The sequence below is a fragment of the Rutidosis leptorrhynchoides genome, chromosome 11 (assembly GCF_046630445.1).
Source record: "Rutidosis leptorrhynchoides isolate AG116_Rl617_1_P2 chromosome 11, CSIRO_AGI_Rlap_v1, whole genome shotgun sequence".
NCBI lineage: Eukaryota > Viridiplantae > Streptophyta > Magnoliopsida > Asterales > Asteraceae > Rutidosis > Rutidosis leptorrhynchoides.
In genome coordinates, this window is record NC_092343.1 from 329,608,018 (window position 1) to 329,614,352 (window position 6,335).

A 6,335-nucleotide genomic window follows, 5' to 3' on the forward strand; every position below is an offset into this window, starting at 1 on the left:
GGTGGCAGTTCTATGTATGATATCTCAAAGAAAAGTTAGATTGAGCTAATTCTTCTGCGAAAATACTACCACTTAGTAGAAATTATTAAATTGTGATGTCACAAAAGGCGTAACTATTAAATTTCCAGCACTTATCTTTCTGGTGATATGGGATTCCAAGCTTGAATTTATACCATATTTTAGCGGTGGCAAAATAGGCGGCTTGAGTAATGGGTCAAAAATGAGTAAAAAACATGTGGTGCGGGTCATTTTGGGTTCTGGAATAGTTTAATAGCCAATAAATTTAACTTTAACAATAAGCATGTATAAAATGATCACACACCGACAAATATTATACATTTATATCATGTCATTAAAAATGTTATGTTGGCAAGTAACAACACTGTTTTATACTTTTTCTTTCAAGTTATATTTACACCTTATTATAACCAAGGTTGTAAAAATAGTTACTCGAGGAGTACTCTGTCAGAACTTTTCAGGGTGTACTCGGCAACTCAGGGAGTACTCAGATGTTTACCAAGTTTAACTTTGACCGATTTTCCGAGTAATCCCGAGTTTGACTAACTTTTGACCAAGTCTGACCGATTACCCCCTGAGTTGCATAAACCGAGTACTTGTCAAGTAATTCACAGGCTCTGCAACACTGATTATAATTTATAACATTAGATAGGAGCATCTGGTTAAGCGTTGTGCATCTAGTTAAGTTTTTACTCCCCGAGTTGTAAAAACTGAGTACTTCCCATTTTTGACCAAGTTTGACTGAATTTTGATTTTGACCGAATTTTGACTGAATTTTCGAGTAATCCTCAGTTTTGAGCCATTTTCCGAATAATCCCGAGTTTTGGCCAAGTTTGAGCGAGTCTAACCAAGTTTGACTGAGTACTTAACGAGTTCTCCCCGAGCTGCAAAAAGCGACTACTCGCTGAGTAATTCCGAGTACATAATTTTCTCTTGTAAGGGTGTTAATAATTTAGAATGTTTAAGCATTTTCATTCTGGTTTGACCATTTTCTTTCATTCTGGTTTGACCATTTTCTTTATTTGACCTCTTACACATAACCCACATCAACCTATTCAAGTAAATGGATTAAAATTGCCACCTCTACCTCCTATATCTGTTGACTATACAATGTGCGTTTGACTTATTAGCTAATGTATGCAAATATCATGTTCTTCTTTTTTCAGTCATTGTTTCTGAATTTGCCTTTCGGTGCAGCTTTGGCAGTTATACTAGTGCTGGAAAATTATTCTAGTAAGATCCTCTTGAAACTCACTTTTTTATGTTCGGCTCAATTTTTGTTTACAACTATTATGAGTATCATTTCATTAATAATGTTCTGTTGCCAAATTACAACATTGTTTTACACAGGTACGGAATATATCTGATGATTAGTTATACGTTTTAATGATCTTTAGGTTACGTGCTTTTTACGTATAACCTTTTTTGCAGATGTTGAATATATACGCTTGCAATATTAAACTACTTGTACTAGTAGTTTAACAAGACCAAGTCTGTATCTTTTTCTTAATGGTTGGAAAACGAAGTTCAATTATCAAGTGCTCCGTTGCCTTGTTTTACAACCATGTGCTATCTGTCTTTTTCTGCCAAATCGTCTTCTAGTGGTGAGTTTGCTTATTAGATTCTTTGTCAAGATTCCATCTTAAGATGAATCAGAAGTTGCTACAACTGAAACTTGTACTGTTATTTACATACAAGGTCTGCTCGTTAGCCTTCTTTTTTTTTTATTCTATGTTGTTCACTTCATCCTTCGAGGATCGATCAAGAATAATACTAGTAATAGTATTACTTTTCAATCAAGAATAATACTAGTATTACTTTTCTGTTAAGAAATAATGGTATTACTTTTTAATGAAGAATAGTATTACTACTTTACTTCATCTACAATTCTTCCCTTAGATTCTTGGTCTTCTACTTTTTTCCTTCAATTCATCTTTTGAAATCAACCAGATCCATTTACAACCAACCAAACACTCATTTGATCAATCAATTTATAAATTCCAATGGCCGAAATCGTTGTTTCAAGTGTTGTCACTGTGCTGCTTGAAAAGCTACTCTCTGGTGACTTGATGAAGCTGATTCGATCAGAAAGAATCGAATCTCAGCTACAAAAATTGAAGACAAAGTGGACATATATTGAAGCTGTGCTTGCTGATGCAAGTGAGAACATATAACACAAGAATCTGTTAAAGTGTGGCTATTAGATCTTCATCGTCTAGCTTATGACATTGAAGATGTACTCGATGATATGGCCACCGAAAGTTTGCGAAGAAAGTTGAATGATGAATCACGTGGCAGCACAAGCACCGGTAAGGTATTGAAAAAGATCATTCCAATTTTTTGTACTAATTTCACACCTCATAGGATGATGTATGGTCGTAAGATGCGTTCTATGCTTGCTGAAATTACTGAAAATTTGAATGGTCTTTACGAGAATAAAAATATTCATGGTATAGATTTCAATACGATTTTTGCACTTAGGACAAACAAAAAATATGAACGACCCGATGAAACATCTATGTTAAATGGGTCTCCAGTTTTGGGTCGGGAAAAGGATGAAGAGGCAGTGCTCGAGAAGTTGTTGGGGGATGAATCACGTAATGAAAATGTGAGCGTTGTGTCCATAGTTGGCTTAGGTGGAGTTGGGAAAACAACTCTTGCCAGACTTTTGTACAACAATGAAAAAGTTAAGGATTACTTTGAACTAACAGCATGGGTTTGTGTTTCAAACTACTTTGATGTGCTCGCTGTTAGCAAGGCGATTTATCAAGCTGTCATCGGAGAGGACAACACACCTGCTAGTTTAAATCGCCTTCAAGAGGTCCTTAAAGAGAAATTGTCAAAGAAAAGATTCCTACTTGTGTTAGATGATGTTTGGAATGAAGACCACCAGAAGTTGAAAGATCTTGAAAAACCACTTAAAGGGGCGCCAGGAAGTAAAATCATAGTTACTACTCGGAAGATGAAGGTTGCATCAGCGATGGACAATGTTATATGTCACAATCTAGAGATTCTATCAGATGAAGATGCTCTTTCTTTGTTGGCTAAATCTGCCATAAATGAGCATAATTTTGACAACCATCCTTTATTATCACTTGCCCAAGATATAATTAAGAAATGTAAGGGATTGCCCTTGGCATTGATAGCAATTGGGAGGGTTTTGAAAGGAAAAGGAAATGATGAATGGGATAAGTTGTTGAAGAGTGAGATATGGAGTTCAGATGATGGCGAAGGTGATATTCTTCCAGTTCTCAAGCTGAGCTACTATGATCTTCCTCTACACCTGAAGAAGTTGTTTGCATATTGTTCTCTATTTCCTAAGGATTACTTATTCAATAAGAATAAACTAGTCCTATTATGGATGGCAGAGGGGTTTATATCTGAATCAAAGCGCACTAAGACAATGGAGAGTCCGGGTCGCCAGTATTTTGAAGATCTATTATCAAGGTCGTTTTTTCAGCATTCTGCTATTGAAAAACCAAACTACATGATGAATGAAGATCTATTATCAAGATCGTTTAACGAATCAGAATACATAATGCATGACTTGATGCATGACTTGGCCATAAGTGTTGCGGGAGAGTTCTTCTTTATGTTGGATTATAAGAAGAATGTAAATGGTAGGAATGAAGCTTTTGATAAAATCCGTCACTTTTCATTCGTATATCAACCAGATGAAGAATTTATAAACTTCAAGGAATTACATAAAGCAAGACGCTTGCGGACGTTCTTACCGGTGTCTGTTAATCGGTGGTCACACTTTGATATATCAGACCATGTTCTTGGCAAATTGCTTCCCCGATTACAGCTCCTAAGGGTGCTAAGCTTAAGACGGTGTTTAATAAAAAAAGTACCACAATCCATTGGCGGTCTCAACCATTTGCGTTACCTTAATTTTTCGTATACATATATAAAAGAAGTACCGGAACAAGTAGGTGAGCTTTATAATCTACAAACCCTGTTGGTTTGTAAATGCAGATACTTGTTTAGGTTGCCAGTCAGTTTTGCTAAGTTGATAAATCTGCGACATCTTGATATGAATGGTACTACAAGTTTAGAAAATACACCCTTAGGGATAGGTGGGTTAACGAGTCTACAAACACTAACAAAGGTTTTTATCAAAGGACCTAATGGTTTCAAGATATCTGACCTAAAAGGCCTCATGAACCTTGAAGGTCATCTTTTAATTAGAGGATTGGAAAAAGTAGCAGATTTACAACAAGCGATAGATGCCAACTTAGAAGGAAAGAAGGGTCTTGTTAGTTTGGCTATGAAATGGGGTGAAAAATTTGACGATACTCGGAATTTTCAAACAGAATATGAAGTGATTGAAAGACTAAGACCTCCCACTAAGTTGAGTAAACTGAAGATTAAGAACTATGGGGGAATGAAATTTTCTAGTTGGTTTGCAAATCCCTCATTTGATAAGTTAAAAGAGCTTATAATAGAAGGGTGCAAAAATTGTACACATTTTAATGGTATTGCATTTCCATTATTAGAATACTTGAAGGTTTCTGATATGAAATGCTTGGAGAAATGGTCAAATTGTGATGGTGACAAAACTACTGGATCAATTCTTCGTCTTCGTGAAATTCGTATAAAAAATTGCCCGAAACTGGCTGAGGTGTCAATTGGAGCTGTTGAAAGATTAGCGATTGAATATTGTGATGAGTTAAAAGAGGTTAATGTTGGAAGTAGTAACACCAAATCTGTGCTTCTTTATAAATGTAGTTCATTGGAGAGTTACAATTGTCCTAATACTGTTGAGAAATTGGAGATCTCAGATTGTGATTCAATGACTTCATTGACCTTGTCACTTCCATCCTCTCTCAAAGATCTTAGAATCAGGTTTTGTGATAATCTAAAGTCGATCTCTGATGAGCTCCCATCCTCTCTCGAAGTTCTTATAATCTGGTCTTGTAACAATCTAAAGTCATTTCCTCATGAGTATTTGCAAAATATCACGTCATTGAAAGAGATGTGTATAGTGAAATGTCCAAGCATGGACGATACATTTCCAAGTGGGTTGTGGCCTCCTAATTTAAGGATACTAATAATAGGAGAGTTAAAGAAGCCAATGTCAGAGTGGGGGTTGCAGAATTACCCCACCTCACTTGTTAAGCTAATCTTATATGGTGAAGATTCAGGAGTAACTTCATTTGCATTGGAAGGAGAGGCTGCAAATACTGCTTCAACCTCTTTTCTTCTTCCACCATCTCTAACTTCTCTATTAATCAGAGATTTTGAAGATGTGGAATCAATTTCAGACGAGCTCTTACAACAACACCTCACTCACCTTCAATCACTTGGTATATATAACTGCCCGAACATTAGAGATGTCCCACAATCAACTTCATCCTTGACAGTAATTAGAGTGTAGGTAGAAAAGGTACGTCATCTATATCTCTTGCAATACTAAATACCACTTCTTATGAATCTGATTGGGTCTCTTTATAGTGTTTGTACAATAGCCTGAATGATTTAATTCCTCAAACACTTCCTAATAATTTGTTGTATTTTCTCGTTATTGTGAATAGCCCACCCCCAAAATAGCTGCTTATTATTGTGTTTTACAGAAAACTATCTAACATAACTTTCAGCTCATTTATGTGATTATTTACTTTTAAAAATTATATAATGTTACACTAACTATAAAAAATGGTTGAATTGAGTTATTCTTTAATTTCATTTGATATGTGTCCACTTCCATAGGTGGTTCGAGTTAAGTGATGTGACAAGGAAAATCAAAGTAAAATCAAGAGCTTTCAAGTAAGGGTTCGTTTGCATATACCATCATTTAACTGTTTATAACTTTAAAATCTCTTTAAGTTTCGTTGCAAATAACTCAAAAATGTATGATCTTTGTTACAACTTTTTAATCTTAATTTTTTTGGATATCACTGCTTATTATTTTGGGTTTGAGGGAATTTATTAACTGACCCTAATCTAGTGCTCGTTTGTTGGACAGCATAAATAAAGTTGTTCGATAGTTTCGATACTCCTGCCAGAAGAGACAAGGCTCAGAGACATGTTTAAGATGTGATTTTGTTAGAATTAGTTGTAGTGTTTTGATTAATTAGAAGTGTTGATTAGTTTTGATTTAGATTTATTAGGTTTGTAGTGTTTAGTTGATTTGTATTAAAAGAGGGGATGTGGAGAAGACTTGTGATTTAGAAAGATTGTGTGTTTATTACTTGAAATTGAATTGTATGTTTTTGTTGTTACATCAAAATAGTGAGGCCTTATGTCTATTTATAGGCCTCATGAGTGAGTCTTAGATATTTTAATAGAAATATCTAGATTTCTAATAAATAATA

General features: G+C 35.0%; 1 long non-coding RNA gene across 1 annotated transcript; it reads left to right on the plus strand.

The window, feature by feature from the left end:
- Positions 1-2,240: 2,240 nt before the first annotated feature.
- LOC139876507 (uncharacterized) lies at positions 2,241-6,064 on the plus strand. Its single transcript, XR_011768141.1, has 3 exons — positions 2,241-2,332; positions 5,731-5,787; positions 5,987-6,064. It is a non-coding gene; the product is annotated as an uncharacterized lncRNA (long non-coding RNA).
- The last annotated feature ends 271 nt before the right edge of the window (positions 6,065-6,335 follow it).